The 20110-nt window shown below is 35.1% G+C and overlaps 1 protein-coding gene across 5 annotated transcripts in view; it reads left to right on the forward strand.

Annotated features, from left to right (window-relative positions):
* The window catches only part of LOC141389216 (cubilin), a 689676-nt gene that overhangs the window by 241558 nt on the left and 428008 nt on the right, over positions 1–20110 (forward strand). For all 5 annotated transcript variants that reach the window (XM_073960431.1, XM_073960432.1, XM_073960434.1 and 2 more), the window contains exon 4: positions 14133–14196. The gene's annotated coding sequence lies outside the window, so the exon portion shown is untranslated. The remainder of the gene's footprint in view (positions 1–14132; positions 14197–20110) is intronic.

Below are 20110 nucleotides of genomic sequence, written 5' to 3' on the forward strand. Positions count from 1 at the left end.
CCACGTCAGTTGGTCCTTGAAAAATATTATTAAAAAAATCCACGTCAGTTGGTCCTTGAAAAATATTATTAAAAAAATCCACGTCAGTTGGTCCTTGAAAAATATTATTAAAAAAATCCACGTCAGTTGGTCCTTGAAAAATATTCTATAAAAAATCCACGTCAGTTGGTCCTTGAAAAATATTCTATAAAAAATCCACGTCAGTTGGTCCTTGAAAAATATTCTTTAAAAAATCCACGTCAGTTGGTCCTTGAAAAATATTCTATAAAAAATCCACGTCAGTTGGTCCTTGAAAAATATTCTATAAAAAATCCACGTCAGTTGGTCCTTGAAAAATATTCTATAAAAAATCCACGTCAGTTGGTCCTTGAAAAATATTCTATAAAAAATCCACGCCAGTTGGTCCTTGAAAAATATTCTATAAAAAATCCACGTCAGTTGGTCCTTGAAAAATATTCTATAAAAAATCCACGTCAGTTGGCCCTTGAAAAATATTCTATAAAAAATCCACGTCAGTTGGTCCTTGAAAAATATTCTATAAAAAATCCACGTCAGTTGGTCCTTGAAAAATATTCTTTAAAAAATCCACGTCAGTTGGTCCTTGAAAAATATTTTTTAAAAAATCCACGTCAGTTGGTCCTTGAAAAATATTTTTTAAAAAATCCACGTCAGTTGGTGCTTGAAAAATATTCTTTAAAAAATCCACGTCAGTTGGTCCTTGAAAAATATTATTAAAAAAATCCACGTCAGTTGGTCCTTGAAAAATATTATTAAAAAAATCCACGTCAGTTGGTCCTTGAAAAATATTATTAAAAAAATCCACGTCAGTTGGTCCTTGAAAAATATTATTAAAAAAATCCACGTCAGTTGGTCCTTGAAAAATATTATTAAAAAAATCCACGTCAGTTGGTCCTTGAAAATATTATTAAAAAAATCCACGTCAGTTGGTCCTTGAAAAATATTATTAAAAAAATCCACGTCAGTTGGTCCTTGAAAAATATTATTAAAAAAATCCACGTCAGTTGGTCCTTGAAAAATATTATTAAAAAAATCCACGTCAGTTGGTCCTTGAAAAATATTATTAAAAAAATCCACGTCAGTTGGTCCTTGAAAAATATTATTAAAAAAATCCACGTCAGTTGGTCCTTGAAAAATATTCTTTAAAAAATCCACGTCAGTTGGTCCTTGAAAAATATTCTATAAAAAATCCACGTCAGTTGGTCCTTGAAAAATATTCTATAAAAAATCCACGTCAGTTGGTCCTTGAAAAATATTCTATAAAAAATCCACGTCAGTTGGCCCTTGAAAAATATTCTATAAAAAATCCACGTCAGTTGGTCCTTGAAAAATATTCTATAAAAAATCCACGTCAGTTGGTCCTTGAAAAATATTCTATAAAAAATCCACGTCAGTTGGTCCTTGAAAAATATTCTTTAAAAAATCCACGTCAGTTGGTCCTTGAAAAATATTCTTTAAAAAATCCACGTCAGTTGGTCCTTGAAAAATATTTTTTAAAAAATCCACGTCAGTTGGTGCTTGAAAAATATTCTTTAAAAAATCCACGTCAGTTGGTCCTTGAAAAATATTATTAAAAAAATCCACGTCAGTTGGTCCTTGAAAAATATTATTAAAAAAATCCACGTCAGTTGGTCCTTGAAAAATATTATTAAAAATATCCACGTCAGTTGGTCCTTGAAAAATATTATTAAAAAAATCCACGTCAGTTGGTCCTTGAAAAATATTATTAAAAAAATCCACGTCAGTTGGTCCTTGAAAAATATTATTAAAAAAATCCACGTCAGTTGGTCCTTGAAAAATATTATTAAAAAAATCCACGTCAGTTGGTCCTTGAAAAATATTCTTTAAAAAATCCACGTCAGTTGGTCCTTGAAAAATATTCTATAAAAAATCCACGTCAGTTGGTCCTTGAAAAATATTCTATAAAAAATCCACGTCAGTTGGTCCTTGAAAAATATTCTATAAAAAATCCACGTCAGTTGGTCCTTGAAAAATATTCTTTAAAAAATCCACGTCAGTTGGTCCTTGAAAAATATTATTAAAAAAATCCACGTCAGTTGGTCCTTGAAAAATATTATTAAAAAAATCCACGTCAGTTGGTCCTTGAAAAATATTATTAAAAAAATCCACGTCAGTTGGTCCTTGAAAATTATTATTAAAAAAATCCACGTCAGTTGGTCCTTGAAAAATATTATTAAAAAAATCCACGTCAGTTGGTCCTTGAAAAATATTATTAAAAAAATCCACGTCAGTTGGTCCTTGAAAATTATTATTAAAAAAATCCACGTCAGTTGGTCCTTGAAAAATATTATTAAAAAAATCCACGTCAGTTGGTCCTTGAAAAATATTATTAAAAAAATCCACGTCAGTTGGTCCTTGAAAAATATTCTTTAAAAAATCCACGTCAGTTGGTCCTTGAAAAATATTCTATAAAAAATCCACGTCAGTTGGTCCTTGAAAAATATTCTATAAAAAATCCACGTCAGTTGGTCCTTGAAAAATATTCTATAAAAAATCCACGTCAGTTGGTCCTTGAAAAATATTCTATAAAAAATCCACGTCAGTTGGTCCTTGAAAAATATTTTTTAAAAAATCCACGTCAGTTTGTCCTTGAACAATATTCTTGAAAAAATCCACGTTTCTGTTGGTCCTTAAAAAATATTTGTTTAAAAACTCCACGTTTCTGTTGGTCCTTAAAAAATATTCTTTAAAAAATCCACGTTTCTGTTGGTCCTTAAAAAATATTCTTTAAAAAATCCACGTTTCTGTTGGTCCTTAAAAAATATTCTTTAAAAAATCCACGTTTCTGTTGGTCCTTAAAAAATATTCTTTAAAAAATCCACGTTTCTGTTGGTCCTTAAAAAATATTCATTAAAAAATCCACGTTTCTGTTGGTCCTTAAAAAATATTCTTTAAAAAATCCACGTTTCTGTTGGTCCTTAAAAAATATTCTTTAAAAAATCCACGTTTCTGTTGGTCCTTAAAAAATATTCTTTAAAAAATCCACGTTTCTGTTGGTCCTTAAAAAATATTCTTTAAAAAATCCACGTTTCTGTTGGTCCTTAAAAAATATTCTTTAAAAAATCCACGTTTCTGTTGGTCCTTAAAAAATATTCTTTAAAAAACCCACGTTTATGCTGGTCCTTAAAAAAATATTCTTTAAAAAATCCACGTTTCTGTTGGTCCTTAAAAAATATTCTTTAAAAATCCACGTTTCTGTTGGTCCTTAAAAAATATTTGTTTAAAAACTCCACGTTTCTGTTGGTCCTTCAAAAAAATTCCTTAAAAGTCCACGTTTGATGAAAATTTTGTTTAAAAAATTAAAGTTTGGTGGTCTGTTAGTCCTTAAAAATTGTATTTTAAAAAACGTTACTTGGAGATCTGATGGTCCTTAAAAAAATGTATTTAAAATGATAAACTCTTGGTGGTCTTTTGATCCTTAAAATGTTTATTTCCAAAAAAACAAATTTGGTGGTCCGTTGGTCCTCAAAACATTTTATGTTGAAAATCCACGATTGGTGTTCTGTTGGCCCTTAAAGAAATTTAGGCAATTTTTTTATTAAAAAATCTAGGTTTGGTGGTATGTTGATCCTTAAAACATGTATTTATTTTTTATTAAAAAAATCCACGTTTTGTGGTATGTTGATCCTTAAAAAATATTCGTTCAAAAATCCACGTTTCTGCCCGTCCTTAAGTAAATATTCCTTTCAAAAATCCACGTTTCTGTTGGTGCTTGAAAAATATTCTTAAAAAAATCCACGTCAGTTGGTCCTTGAAGAAATATTCTTTCAAAAAATCACGTTTCTGTTGGTTCTTGAAAAATACTCCAACTCAAGCAACAAAAAAATATTCTTTAAAAATTCTTTAAAAAAATCAAAATTTGATGCTTTGTTAGTCCTTGTAAAATGCAGAATGGGTAGTTCGGCTCATGCCATAACCAAATGTTTGCTTGATATGTGGGAACTCATTGTGCGGCGATGTTTTTACATGGAGCTACCCACACGTGAAAGACGGAGTCCATTCCACAACCCTTGCTTGGTATCTATCAACAACTTATTCATCACCCCTGCCTGTCCTCCACCATGCTATTTATAAATACTTTAATGCACTTCAAATTTTCAATGCAACTGCCAGTTTTAAAGATTACACAAAACTACTTCTGAAAATTCCCCATTTTGCTTCTACATATCATACTGCACTTAATGCACATTACTTCACTAAAAGACAGGCTGTGATATATAAATGATATACGTACATAAATACACATGTATGAATGCGTGTGACGCAGCCAACCACCCCGGGAGTAGGTTTGATAAATCTTTAACCATATTTTTCGCCAACCATTCAACCATGGCAAGGCAACCAAAGAACCAGCAGCGACAAACATACTGAGCTTGAATATTTGCACTTTTGAGCAGAACAGAAGAGAGAGCAGGCCAAATGTTGCTGCTCCCCAGTGGCTGTTTTAGAAGAATATCAGCCAAGAACAAAAATGTTAATGTCAAAAGTTGTGAGTTAAGTTGCTGTCGTTGTTCTTGTCATACTTCCTCAGTTCGTTCGTTCGTGTTTTTTTTTTGTTTAACTAAAAAGGTTGAATGCAGCTTTTGTATCCTTAAGCTGTTGCCAAAAACTTATCGTTGGGGGGGTCGTTTGTTTTTTTGGTGTTGCCCCAGCACAACAGGGTAAACAACCCAAGTTTATTTTAGTTAAAATTGTGCATTTCGTGGCATGATGTTGGAATTTTTAGTGTGGTCGTTTGAGCGTGGCACTGATGGAGAGATGCATTATTCAAACAACATCCAGTTATGGAAGGAGCAAAAAACGCCAAGTAACAAACTAACCGTGTCAACGTCTTTACTTAAAGACACTAAGCGGAAATTGTTACTTTTCTTTAGCGTTTATGTCTTTCTTTTTGGAAAATGCAATTTTGTATTATAGAAGTTTACTTTGATAAAGGAAGGTATTCTATGAAATGCATTTTGGAAGGGAAAAACTAATACAATAAATTCAGTTTTAGAGTACACGTAGGAATATAAAAAAACTGTTATCTATGGGAAAGTTTGTCACTAAATTCAATCGAATTTTTAACATTTATGTAATAGTAGAAGATAAAAGAATTTCTTCAAGTTGTTGTTGTTGTTGTTGTGACAGTTCTGATACGTTTGTTAGTACGTTTTTATACCGTCAGCCTTTAGGCTAACGAGGGTATAAACACTTTCCTAGGAAGAAAATGTTCCTCATCGAAATTAGAGTCTTAGACCCTAAGTAGGTTTGGACGAAATCCGTTTCAGACAATTGGGAGTCGATTTAGCAAAGTCCGTCTATCCGTCTTTCTGTCTGGCTGGCTGGAGCGCACGATAGCTCTCGAACGGATCAACCGATTTGTTCCAAAATTTGGCCTTCGTAATATTTTGCCCAAATTTGGACCATAATATTTGGGCCATATCAAATTTAGTTTAAGTTCGAAGATGGACCAAATAGACCCAATCCTTCGGGTACCTTCCCCACAAAAGTTCAAAACTTTCGTTAAAATGGTCCGCAGTATAACTCGAAGACAGCAACCGATTTGGTCCATACTTTGTACATCGTAATATTTCCACCAGACATAGGTCGGAGTCGAATATGGACTATATCGGTCCACACCTTCGGTCACCTCCCACACACAGTTTCTGAAAAGTGAAGTTTAAGACCTATTCTCGAATCGTTTTGATTTTATTTTTGCAACAACATGTATTCGCTGCCATCATTATGACGATACAAGTTTTTAAGGGGCAAGTCCATACTTCCTGAGTAAATGGTTCGAAAGTTTTAAAAAAAACCCTACGGCCACCAAATGTATTTAGTGGCTGACGCTCACGACAACTTTCGAACTGTACACACTCCTTATAGTACCTCCCTCATCAAAATTCAACATTTTTGTTTAAGAACCGTTTAAGGTCTGTTAGAGGATCCTTTGGAAATTTTTATAGAAGCTACTCCTAGTGGTTCTGTTTACAGCTATATTATGTTTCTCGTGAGCAGGTCCACTAGGGTGGTTTTTTAGGGAGCCGCCTAAAAAAATCCGACATCGACTTTTTCCCTTTGAGCTAAAACCTGCCTAAGGTCCACGTTTACTGATATAATGGTCCCAAAGCTCTAAATGATATGGTGACCAACTGAATCAATAGAAAAGATTGACTCCCAAAATAAGTCCCATTTCCAAAATGGCCTATTTCAGACCATTCCTTCAAGTACCTTCTCCGCAACACTATTGAGTTTTATTCCAATCTATATTTTTGTCTGCAAGTCCAAGATTCTGAAAGCCTCTAAATACAATTTTTTTAGGGGGAAAAGTTTTAATTCCCAGAGGCTGAGAGTTTATTTCTATCGGCAAATCCGACTGATACTTTTTATGGCTCTGCTTAATCTGGCTCTGGTTATATGTCTAGATCTATGAATGTGACTGCTGGGATTAGTTGTAACTACAAAGTTACTAGAGTTAGTAGAGTTAGTAGAGTAAGTGTGGCAGGGCAGTTGAAAAGGTGCTGTGTGTCGTACGGACCTGTACCGCATGCTGGGCAGATTTTTCGCACGGTGTCATCGATCCTTGCACTATAGGAATTTAGACGGCTGCACCATCCCGAGTGTAGTTCAACAAAACTACTCTGGTTTGTCGTTGCACTTGACGCTACTCACCTGCGATACAAGTGTATGGGAGATATTCTCCGAAGACCGCATTCACACGATAGTTGTTTATGGTATCTGTGTGAATGATATTTAAACCTGGTTGATAGGCTTGCTCCTGACATGCCATGATTGGGAGGTCCTATCAACTGTATGGTGATTTGATGGCTCTCGCGGTAACATCCGAACAAGTATTGTAACGAAAGCATATCATTGTGGTGCTGTTCTGAAATAATCTTTGTCTTCTCATGTAGACGATCCATTGAAGACATGGGAATACACTCTGTTGCAGTTTTCCAGGGGGTAACCTGACAGGTTTGAATATCTACGACTACATCTGTGCGAATGCTATTTAAAACTGTTTAATAGGCTTCATAGGGATTATCTATTGTAATGTTGGACCTATCTTTCTAGATCATGAAGATCCCTCCTGATATACCTGGTTGGGCGGTTTCAATTAGGGATAGGTAATGGAAAAAAATAATCGATTTGTCGACTTTTCGATTTTGGTCTAAGACTAAAAATGTAATTTTTCGATCTGGCAATTATTTCAGTTGTCTTAAAACTCGACTTTCGACTTTCTCATAACCGCAGAAAATCGATTAAAATCGACTATTCGTCGATTTACGAGTTTTCTTTTGAAACTGTAAAACCACCAAAAGTGTAAAATCGCCAAGTCAACAATCTATGAGCAAACTCGAAAATCGATCACAAGATAATCGATTATGCGATTTTCCCTCCAGACGAGAGGCGACTACGATTTTTAGACTTTGACTGCAAAAAACCGATTAATCGATTAATTGAAAGTCGACTTGCCTATCCCTAGTTTCTATCCACCATATGGTGATTAGGGCGTACTCATGGTAACTCCCGAGCAAGTGCTGCGACGGGAGCATGCCATTGTGTTGCTGTACTGGAATAATCTTGCGAACAGGTTTGAATATTCTTCCATCTCGTTGCAATTATATTCGCGGACCACACTTGTCTTTTCACAGACCAACAAATCGCATTGCATGTGGTTTCTTTATCTGCACCACAAGTGCTGCCGGCTAGGGACTTGACAACCTTGTTCCCATATCGCAGCCTGTCGCAGATGGCGGATGACGAGAAAATGCTGTCGAATGTTACCCCTTGAATCTTGGGATAGTTAGCAGTCGGAATTCTGCTATCCTCGACCATGACTGAGTTGAATTGTGGTCACCCCTCCATTGGGAATATAGTGACCGTAAAGGTATTTGCAAGTATCTCGCGTGAAAAACGGTATTAATATCAGTTAACCTTTCACAAAAAATATCAGGGAAAATACCCGACGCCAAGATCGTACAATCATTCGCATACGTTGGAATACAGAACAGGTAGAGGTTAAACAGTTCTGGAGATATCACCCAACTTTTGGGAATTCCATTTTTCACTCTACGGGTTTTCGACTTTTTGATCCTGAATGCAACATACGACTGACGTCGACACATACAATTGATAATCCAACATTTCAAACCTAGACGTAGGGTTGTCTGTTCGATGTCGTCAAACAGCGTGGAGTGGTTGACATGCTTTTGAGCGCCACACTCACAATCAGATCGCACGTCTTTCTCAGGCTGAGTCCTCGACTAATATGTATGCGGAGATGGCGTGCAGCGCCTTTGTCGTTCTGTGCTACTTATGACACCCATTCTGTGCAACTGGATAGTTATTTCTGTCGCTGGGGAGGAGTACAGCCTCAAGAGTCTGTGCTACGGGCGACAAAAGCGAAATAGGTGTGCACTATTTACCTTTGCTGGTGTTCTTGCTTGATTTATGTAACGGGACTATGCTCACGACAACTTTCGAACTGTACACTGGGGTGTGCCCTATTCACTTTTGCTGGTGTTCTTGCTTGACTTCTGTAGCGAGACCACTCTGCCCATTTTCCAGACTTCGGCAACGATGTGGGTGGATAGCCACAAGTTGAGAGCTGTAGTGAGATACTCGAACTGAACTGTTTCAGCATTACCATGGAGATTCCATTAGGTTCCAACGCTTTGGATAATTTATATCCATTGTTCATTGTGGTGATTCATTCGCGGCAGGAAAAAATTTAATACCACCATTACTTTTCTCTTCGCCTTGTCACTCCCGTGGTGCTCGACAAACTGTCAATTAAAATATCTTGCGCACCTTTTCACATCAGTCAGCGTAAAGTCGCCAAACGAGACTGAAGTTCTATCTTTTTTCGTTCGATACCCTCGAATTTCAGAACGTTAGCGGTTAAAGATATCACCCCCCTTGTTAGCTCTATGTTCCAGAACAGCTTGGCATGGTTGACGGCATTGAAGGCCTTTGATAGATTTATATGGTATGTAATGCTGTTGTGGTATTGTACATTTTCCACAATCCATGATGATGTTGGACAACTGGGAAACAGCTTCTCATCATGGTGAGGCGTAGTGACTCAAAATTTTCGCTACTGGTGACAATTTATAAATCAGCCTGTACGATTAGCATCTGCTAGCATGCTTGCCTGACTTCAGTAGCGGGACGACACTGCAAATTTTCCAGGCTTCTGGTACAATAAAACAATAAATTGAGGACACTTGTTAAGTACTCAACCATTGAGATTCCATGTGCGCCCACCGCTTTGGGCGATTTCGCGTTTCGGATCACATCGGCAACATTTGTTTCTCATCATAAATTGTTGCGGTACCTTGTCGTCTGAGAGGGCTCGTTTACAGCGAAGCACTCTCCTATTCGCCCTATCACTCTCCAGATATTCTACAAACTGCCGGTTAAAATTACTCTGAACTGTCGCACCGTTGGAGGTGACAGTCATTCTATCATCCTTCTTTCCCGGAGAGTGATTTAACCGTTGCCCACAATTTACTCAATCGTGTACCAATGTTGTATTGCTTCAGCTGGTCTAGCCACATTTTTTCGCTTATTTTCGCCAATTAGCATGTTGACTTCAAGAGTAAGTTCTCTAACTCTTGGGTATTCAGGGTTCGTACGACGAAGCTCATCACGTTAATTTGCTCGTTTCGTCGCCTCAATATGTTTTCGTCATCGATTGTTAGTTTCTATATGGTACCCGATAGTAATAATATTCAAATAAAGGAAACAAAAAAATATTTCAAACTCTTGAAGGGAGTGACCGATGTAATCCATACTTTGCACATCCTAATATATTTACCAGATATAGATCAGGTTCGAATATGGACTAAATTTGTCTACTCCTTCTGGTACCTCTCACACAAAATTTCGGATAAGTTCACTTTAAGACCTGCTCTCGAATAACTTTGATTTTTGTTGAAGCAAATTGCATTCGGTGCCTCCATTACGACGGTAAAAGTTTTTTTTTAGGGGCAAGTCCATATTTCTTGCGAAAACAGCTCGAAATGTGTAAAAACCCCTATGTCACCATATATGGCGGTCGGAGAACACGATAACTCTCGAACTGTTCAACCGATTTGGTCCAACATTTGGTCTTCGTCATATTATATCCAAACTTAGTCACATGAGCAATACCGGTCCACAACTTTCGGTACTTCTCCCCAATATTAAAAATATATCACTTTGGATCTCCTAATATTTTATCAAAATTTAGTTTAACTTCTAAAATGGCCCATATCGGTCCTCCCTCAGAGTACCTGCCCTACAAAAGTTCAACATTTGTGTCTTAGTGCGGTTAATTCCTATTCCACATTGTTGTCGGCAAGTTCAAATGTCCCAAAAGGGCCGAATTCTGAAGAGACCTGAAATACATTCGATCTGTCCGGAGGTAAATGTTTCGCTTCACATTGGCTGAGGGCATACATACATATTATGGCATACATATTATGGTGGAGGATATTATTTATATTCATCGGAGACCCTATAAAGTATATATACATATATTCTTGATCAGGGTAAAATTCTTAGTCGATATAGGAGACCCTATAAAGTATATATGTATATTCTTGATCAGGGTAAAGTTCTTAGGCGATATAACCATGTCCGTTCGTCCGTCTTTTGAAACCAAGATACAGCTCGCAATTTTTAAGATAGAGCTTTGTGATTGGTATTGCAAATGTGCTATATCGGTCCACGTTTTGATATAGCCCCCATATAACGGTACCACCCGATTTCGGTAATTTTAAGGTTTTACCTTCATTATTACACCGAAATGACTGAATTTTGGTACTTAGTCTTGGTACTTAGGGGTATACAACGTTCCACAGAATTTTGCCGGTATAGCTCCACGCCTTCATATAGCCCCCATAGAACGGTACCTCCCGATTTTCGGTATTTTGAAGATTTTGACCTCAATATTCCTTCGAAATGGCTAAAAGTTGGTGTCGGTCGCTGTCGGTATGAAACTTTTCACAGAATTTTGTCGGTATAGGCCCACGCCTTCATATAGCCCCCATTAAACGGTACCTCCCGATTTTTGGTATTTTGAAGGTTGTTGCCTCAGTATTCATCCGAATTGGCTGCAATCTGGTGTTTAGTCATCATTTGTGGTATAAAACTTCCCATATGATATTTGTCGGTATAGGTCCACGCCTCCATATAGTCCCCATTGAACGATATCTCCCGATTTTCGGTATTTTGAAGGTTGTGGCCTGTAGTTATTCTTTGTGATTGGTGTAAAACTTTCCCCAAGAAATTTGTCGGTAAAGGTTCATGCCTTAATATAGCCCCATAAAACGATACCTCCCGAATTTCGGTATTTTGACTGTTATGGCCACAATAATCCATCGAAGTGCCTGAAATTTTGTATTTAGTGTTCGTTGGGGGTATTCACCTTCCCCTCTATTTTTGTCGGTATAGGTCTACGCCTTCATATCCGCGCTTTCAACGGTAATTACGTCTTCTTCAGTAATGAAAGGAAACTAATTGTTCCATTTTACTTCAATACAACTCGTGGTGAAGGGTATAACAATATCAGCCCGGCCGAACTTAACGCCGTACTTCCTTTTTTATACCCTACACCACACAGTGGTAAGGGGTATATGTCTTTGTGCATTTGTATGTAACATACAAAAGGAAACGAAATGGACCCAAAGTTCCTTTTGGGGATATACATATAATCACTTTCTGAGTCGATTTATGCGTGTCCGTCCGTCTGTCCATGTATTTTTGTTCGCAACATACAGGTCGCATTTTTTGTCCGATTCAGCTGAAAATTGGGGACTACAACTTTCTTAGCCATAGGAAGAACGCTATTGCTTTTGGTGAAAATCGGTTCAGATTTGGATATAGCTCCCATATATATTTTCGCCCGATTTCACGTATTTGCTGCACCAAACACGCTATATACGTTCGATTTTGATGAAATTTGGAATGTTTGACTGAATTCGGTCTAGAAATAAATGAGTCAAATTATATCGAAATCGGTTCAGATTTGGATATATCTCCCATATATATTTTCGCCCGATTTTACGTATTTGCTGCACTAAACACGCTATATACGTCCGATTTTGATGAAATTTGGAATTTTTGACTGAATTCGGTCTACAAATAAGTGTGCCAAATTATATTGAAATCGGTGCGGATTTGGATATAGCTCCCATATATATTTTCGGCCGATTTCACGTATTTTCTGTACCAAACACGCTATATATTTCCGATTTCGATGAAATTTGGAATGTGTGACTGAATTTAATCTAGAAATAAATATGCCAAATTATATCGAAATCGGTTCAGATTTGGATATAGCTCCCATATATATTTTCACCCGATTTTACGTATTTGCTGCACCAAACACGCTATATTCGTCCGATTTTAATGAAATTTGGAATGTTTGACTGAATTCGGTCTACCAATAAGTGTGCAAAATTATATTGAAATCGGTGCGGATTTGGATATAGCTCCCATATATATTTTCGGCCGATTTCACGTATTTTCTGTACCAAATACGCTATATATTTCCGATTTCGATGAAATTTGGAATGTGTGACTGAATTCAGTCTAGAAATAAATGTGCCAAATTATATACAAATCGGTTCAGATTTGGATATAGCTCCCATATATATTTTCGGCCGATTTCACGTATTTTCTGTACCAAATACGCTATATATTTCCGATTTCGATGAAATTTGGAATGTGTGACTGAATTCAGTCTAGAAATAAATGTGCCAAATTATATCGAAATCGGTTCAGATTTCGATATAGCACCCATATATATTTTCGGCCGATTTCGTGTATTTTCTGCTCTAAACACGATATATAAGTCCGATTTCAATGATATTTGGAATGTGTGACTGAATTCGGTCTGGAAATAAATGTGCCAAATTATATCAAAATCGGTTAAGATCTGGATATAGCTCCGATTTATATTTTACATATTCAGAGTGGTGTAGGGTATCATATAGTCGGCCCCGCCCGACTTTGATCCTTTCCTTACTGGTTTGTATTTTAATAGTTTATTTATTGGGTTTTCATAATTTTTAATATATATAGGAAGATATAAAAACACTCATATTGTTCCACAAACATCCCATAAGGGACAAGGGAGACTTCTCTATATCAATGAGTGCACCCCGATTCGTATTAGCTCAATGATATGGGACATAAAGTTTATCGCCGAGTCCGAACGGCGTGTCTAAGACACCACTTATGTAGAGAAGTTTTACATGGCTGAAATACTCAGGTAATGTCGCCAACATTACTGAGGGCTATTTTGCCACCGTTGAAAAGTGTTTTGATGTTGCCTGGCCGGGGAATCGAACCCACAACCTTATGTGTGCAAGGCGGGTGTGCATACCATTGCACCACGGTACACACTCTTATTTTGATGAAAAATAGTAAAAAATCTCAAAAGTTTAACTTTTACCTTGAATTCCTGTGCAACTAATAGGCCGAATTTGATGTATTTTGTTTCACAGTAAGATTGTGTTAGCTGTCGAACAAAAAAGAATGAATGAAACTATCTCTATTTGTTCAAAAGTTACAGAATTTTAACCAGGAAAAAAACTATTCTGAAACGCTGTGCGCCGTCGTGGGACTGTAGATCAAGTGTGGAAATGGGCTATGTCGGCCCACCTAACTCCACAACATTGTACACATTTGTTCGCTCTTCGAAAATCGTTTAGGAATTTTACGGATGACGGCAGTCCTTGTGATCCTAATTAAAATAATATATATTTTTTTTGTGGGTTGTAAGATACTGTGAATTTCAAAACTCAAACGAAATGCATCCATATTTATGTACATATGAACATGTACACATTTGTATTTGCTTATTTGTGACAATGTCTTCTTCTCCTAAGATATTTATCTATGTGATGCAATATTTACAAACTTGTTTTTGCTGTTCGTAACACATCCGGCGAATACATGTTAAAATGAAGACAATATTTACATGGCAAAGAATAAGTCTTAGCTTAATTAAATTTGTGTTTATGTTATACTTTTTCTTCATCTCCTTCTACTTTCTTACATTTGTGGCAGTTCGTATGAAACTAAATCTTTATTTTTGTTCTTAATTTTCATTGCAGAAACTGAATATTCTTCGTGATTAGGACGTGTTGTACCCAAAAACGTTGTAATGCAGACGATATGGTAAGTGAGTGTAAGAAGAACGTTATATTTTTAGCATAAATATTTCAATAAGTGAATATTATGCACCAAAACATAAAATGAATATGGGAATCTTTGTCAACTATCAGTGAAGTGAGTGCTAAGGTTTTTGTGCTTCAAAATTATGTTTAAACCACAATTTGGATTCACTTTACTTTGTAGTTTTTCTGGACACATCTTTGTATCCCTTAAACATGAAATATTACTGCCACCCTTAATGTCATATGCAATAAATTCACAACATTAAAATATTGTCATTGAAGTTTCTTTAACTTAACTTTCCATGAAAGCTTAACAAATAAGGCTTCCAGTCATGCCCAACATTCGGTGGTGTGATGTACAAAACGTTTCTTCATGTTCTACATTGAAATAAGTAGCATTTCTGATGCTACGCTAGATTTAACAATTGCTTCAACTTTTGCAGCAAACAATGGAAACGCTTAAGGCATTGTTGTCGCGATGAAAACTGACAACTTTATCATTGCATTTGGAGCAAACTACTTCGTCAATGACAAACTGAACTAAAATTGCAATTTATTTTAAAGTTTCTTTTTGAAAATGGTTACCAAGTTTTTATTGCATTTTAATGTTAATTGGCTACGTTAAGGAAGTTTGAATTTAAAGTGAATCATGTCGTTAAATGGCAATATTTTTTTATAATTTTTTTTAATTTAAATTTATAAACATTTTGCTCTCTGATCAGAATTAGATTTTGGTTTACGAAATGCATTCTTTAATTAAGTTATAATTTCATTTAAATCCCTTTGTGCATTTTTCTATAACGTTTAAGCTTTGTGTGGAAACAGCATCACATCAACAACTGAGGATGGTAAAAAAGCAGGACAACAGAAAAAAGTGTCCATTGTAAAGCAATTTCAATTAGCTGAGGTAAAAACAGGGAAAACAAAAAACAAACTGATGAGAAAGAGCACACATCCACACAAAAACCACTTCAAAGCGATGCTGTTTTTTTCGACACGTCTCTATTCAACTCTAACCTCCGTTTTTTTTTCATTCTCTGGTGTAATATTTATTTAGTTAATGGATAATACGAAGACAAATTGGGTCATGATATTAGGGTTATAAACAAAAAGATCCAATTTTCACAGTGGCGTAATTTTATAAACCTCATCCTGCATCGAATTGGATACGATTTTTTTATCTAATTCCGAATAAGGAAAACAGAAAGCATAGGACGCTATAGCAAAGTTTTGATCGCTATTTCGAAGTGGTGCGCAAAATGTTATAACCTTATATAATGAGAGTATATACACTAGGGTTATGACTTTTTACAACCTTATATACCTGTATGATGTTTTCATGAGCTTTTACCTAAGTTTACATAAAATCTTATTTATAAAGTGATTCGATAAAAAAGCTTTTAAATTTTTTGCAATAGGAAATAATTAATGAGAAATTTTCTTTTCATTCCACAGTATTTCTTAAAAAAAATCAAAGTGGTTTCTGCGGAATCTTTTTTATAATAAAACGGCATGAATGTTATTTTAGACATTAATAGGCAAAAGTTTATTCATTCTAACTACAGGAAATCATTTTTGAGAAAAAAATGACAAAACGTCATAACCCTAATATACACTTCGATACAATGAAAATGTGCCTCATCGAAATAAGTATGTTTAGACGAAATCCGTTTCAGAAAAATTGGAGTCGATTTAACCATGTCCGTCCGTCTGTCTGGCTATAACTATTGGAAGTATTCGGGTTTTCGCAATATAACCACCAGGAAATAAAACGCTTTATTCTTCGAGGGATGTTAACAGAAACATTATCTTTATTCAACTGGCAACTTATGTTTCTTTGCAGGCGCTTATATTACAAAACGAATTTAAAAGGTGAACCCCACCTGTAAAGCCTAAAAAGGACAATTTATCATGATTTTTTTCCAAGAAAACTACCAAAATGTTTTGGTAGATGTTTTTATATATTTTTATACCCTCAGTCTTTATGCTTTGATACGACCACAAATATGCCTCATCGAAATAATGGTATGTTTCAACGAAATTAGTTTCAGACAATTTGGAGTCGATTTAGCCATGTCTGTCCGTCTGTCTGGCTGGCTGGTGCGTACGAAAACTCTCAAACGGATTAACCCATTCGAACCAAATTTTGGGCATCGTAATATTTTGTTCAAACTTAGTTTATGTTCGAAGATGGGCCATTTTGGTCCCCTCCTTCGGGTACTTTTTCCACAAATCAAAATTTTTCTGTAAAATGGTGTGAACTATAACTCTCGAAGGGAGCAATTGGTTTCATGCAAACTTTGCACATGGTATTATTTCATCGGGTTCGAATATGGACTATATCGGTCCATTCCTTCGGGTACCTCCTACAAAAATTCCGATGAAGTGAAGTTTAAGAGCTCCTGTCGGATTGTTTTGAAATGTTTTTCAGTAGGTTGTCCCCCTTTACGACGAACAGTGGTTCAGAATCGTTTTTTTCCTGGTCAAAATTCTGTAACTTTTGAACGGATAGAGATATTTTCATAATTCTTTTGTTGTTAGACAGATAACACAATCAGCTTTCAGACGAATTATAAGCTGTCAAAGTTCAACTTTTGAGCTTTTTAACTATTTTTCATCAAAATATGAGGGTTTGTGTGGTTTTTATATCTTCCTATGTATTAAAGATGGCCAAACACCAACAAATAAACAATAAAATTACCAAAAAACTAAAAAAAAAAATCGAAACAATGTCGAAAAAATTTTTTTCGGAAATTTGTAAAAAAAGATTTACAAGAAATTTTAATTTTTTTTTTAAAAATTAAGAATGTTCACCTTGGGGTTTCATAAAACTTATATAAAAACTCATTTACTCAAAAAAATGTTAATTTGTGTCAGTAAGCTGTAATTTATATGGAAACACCCAGCAAAATGTTCGATGACAAATCATGAGTTTAATCATGGGTGCAAGTGACATGTCATAGGTGAAAATTTAGGTGAATCACCAATGACATTTACAAGGGCGTGATACGCACTTTCACCAATTCATTGTCATAGCATTTTGCACCAGTTCATCATCATAGCATCTTGCACCAGTTCATTGTCATGGCATTTTGCACCAGTTCATTATCATAGCACCTTGCACCAGTTCAATGTCATGGCTTCTTACATCAGTTCATTGTCATGGCTTCTTGCACCAATGCTTTGGATCCGGATTTTCGCCAATCATAAATAAAATTTGCAATACAATTATGTAATTTGTTGAACTAATATGAATACAATGCACAGATGAATTGTATCGTCAGATGTTATTTTTCTTTATTTTTTATGTAATTTTCAAAATTATATATTATATTAATCTGGAATATCATATATATCTCTTCCGATGGCTGCAAGATATTTCTTTCAACTTGGGGGGTTCCGTTTTTCCAATATTCGATAAATTATGTGTCAATCTCTGAACCAAGCTCATCATTTGGGAAATCTAGTATAAATTTGAATTCTGTTATGTTATTTCAAAAGAAAAAACTTATCCTGTAATAGTTACCATGTTATGGTCTCTTTTATACTTATTTTACCGATCCTCTACTTTGCTTCTCTAACTTTGGATGCCATGCTTTGGGATATCATATCGAACTTGATCTCTCCATTGGAGTTTTGTTCTTCCTTCGGGTGGCGTAACGTCAAATGGCTCGTATTAACATACCGGTGGCATCGTTATCCATCCTGTTGATATGGCCCAGCCAACCCAATAATTGCAGCTCGATATGTTTTACTATATCGGTGTTGTTCGACTGGTGGAGCTCGTGGTTTATAGACCGGGTCTTTTTCATACTTATTTTTAATATTCACAAAACGAAACAGGTTTCCAAACACAAAATATATTTGTCTTTTGTTTTATATCAATTTACATTGTATTTTTAATTAAGGTATATAAATTTTGCCACTATCGATCACTTTCATCTGACTTTTATTTTCATTTTAACAATTACTTTTGCAAGTACACAATTATTCTGGTACATGAGTATTTGATAATTTATTGTGCGGGTACTTATCAATTTGTTTAAACTAATGACAATATTATGAAAAAGATCGGATCTTTCACGACTTCAATTGCACTCATGTAAATTCGATGAAAAGATCGGATCTTTCACGACTTTAATTGCACTCATGAAAATTCGATGAAAAAGATCGGATCTTTCACGACTCCTTTCGCACTTATGCAAAAGAACCAGTGAAATCATGATTTCACATTGAATCACTTCCATTTAGTTTTGCTGGGCAGTATAGAAAAGCACACATTTTTACCCATGTAATTTCAATAAATTGAAAAAAGTGTTAAACGTACGGAACGGGACGGTTACAAAAGTATATATGGGCTGAAAGAGGAGATTCTCGGTCATCTTTCTGTGAAAACCGAACTTTGCTCCATGTTGTTCCACAAAAGTTCTAGTGCACTAAATTTGGAATTTCATAAAATTTAGAACCTGAGGAAAAATAAAATAACTAATGTCGTGTAAACGCTACGGTAATTTACTAAAACGTCCTACCTACCTTACAAAAAAATAATGAATACAACATCTGTTATAGTTTCCGAGAAATAGCTACGTCTTTTTTCAGAAATTTGCAAAAATTACGTATTTCCCAAAAATGGGGATAATGTTCGTCTTTAGTGTCACACCACGCCCACACCTTTAAATATGTTGACCTAATTTTTTGGTTTCTTTAGTTTCAATATGTTTACTATCGAATCCCATATAGAAATTAAATATCTTTGACAAAACAAAATTTTGATTTTTGGTCAGGAAAATCGATTCCTGAACCATTGTACTATAGGTAATTTGGACAGGTTTTTAGGCAAAAAGTCAATTTTTGCACTTTTAAAAACGCGAGTTTTCTAATTTGATTCGAAGAAAGAACATGTCAAATTCTATGGATGTGCAATTTGTTTTTAAAAATATTCAAAACTCGCGGTATAATTCGAAGTTAAAATCAAAATTTCGAAGACAAAATAAAAAATGTTAAAAAAGATTAAAAGTCGGAGAAGAATTTAAACGCAATTTGTAAGAGTTTGGTAATAATTAAATACAAAGATATGATATTCAGTGGAATAGTGGTGGTGTGTACTTTCTGTTTTAAGAAATAATTTTCTTCAAAATGTTTGTTACAGCAGAAGAAATCGTCATATAGGATACAACCTAAGAATTATTTTTTTTACAAAACTATTGTTTTTTATTATAGACTTTTACAAAATTGTCCAACTTTGACCGTAATACTGCTACCGGGAATATCTTCAGCAAAGGGTTCTGAATCAACTACATAATTACCAAGGTGCGATTTTTTGCGTTTTTTGAGTTATATCACTTTTTTGAAGGTGACCTCCTTGCAGAAAAATATATATTTTTTAAATTTTTTGTTTGGTGAAGGAAATATTAAACACAGAAAAGCATCCGATTTGAACTAAAAAGACATTTTCTTTAAAGAAATATTCACCAGGTGTTCTAAAAATGTACAGGCGTGTTGTGGTCAACATTTTTGTTAATTATAGCCGTAATATGTTCTAACTAGGGATCACGATTGCGTGATTTATTTGGTCCTTTAAAAAAATAATATTTATAAAGATCTTTTCGCCAATCAATATTTAAACATATCAACGTTTATAAAAATCTTTTGGTGGATCAGTACTTTAGTTCATTGTAACCATTTTTCTTTTGTTTTAACCGCGTTCATTGGGTTGGAACGAATAAAATAGGTAAAATGAGAATATGGGGTAGGAAAAAGAAAAGTTGTTCGCTATATCCGGTGTTCGTTGTAAACAAGTTCGTCTGTAAAATTCTTATTAAAGCCTACTTTTAAATATCATATGCCATAATATTTGAAACAGTGCTTAAATTCGTCGCTATCGCTTGTGTTTTAAAGCGGGCCTGAAAATCCAA

This window comes from Musca autumnalis, unplaced genomic scaffold (assembly GCF_047663935.1).
Source record: "Musca autumnalis isolate F117 unplaced genomic scaffold, ASM4766393v1 scaffold_1, whole genome shotgun sequence".
In the NCBI taxonomy this organism is placed as follows: domain Eukaryota; kingdom Metazoa; phylum Arthropoda; class Insecta; order Diptera; family Muscidae; genus Musca; species Musca autumnalis.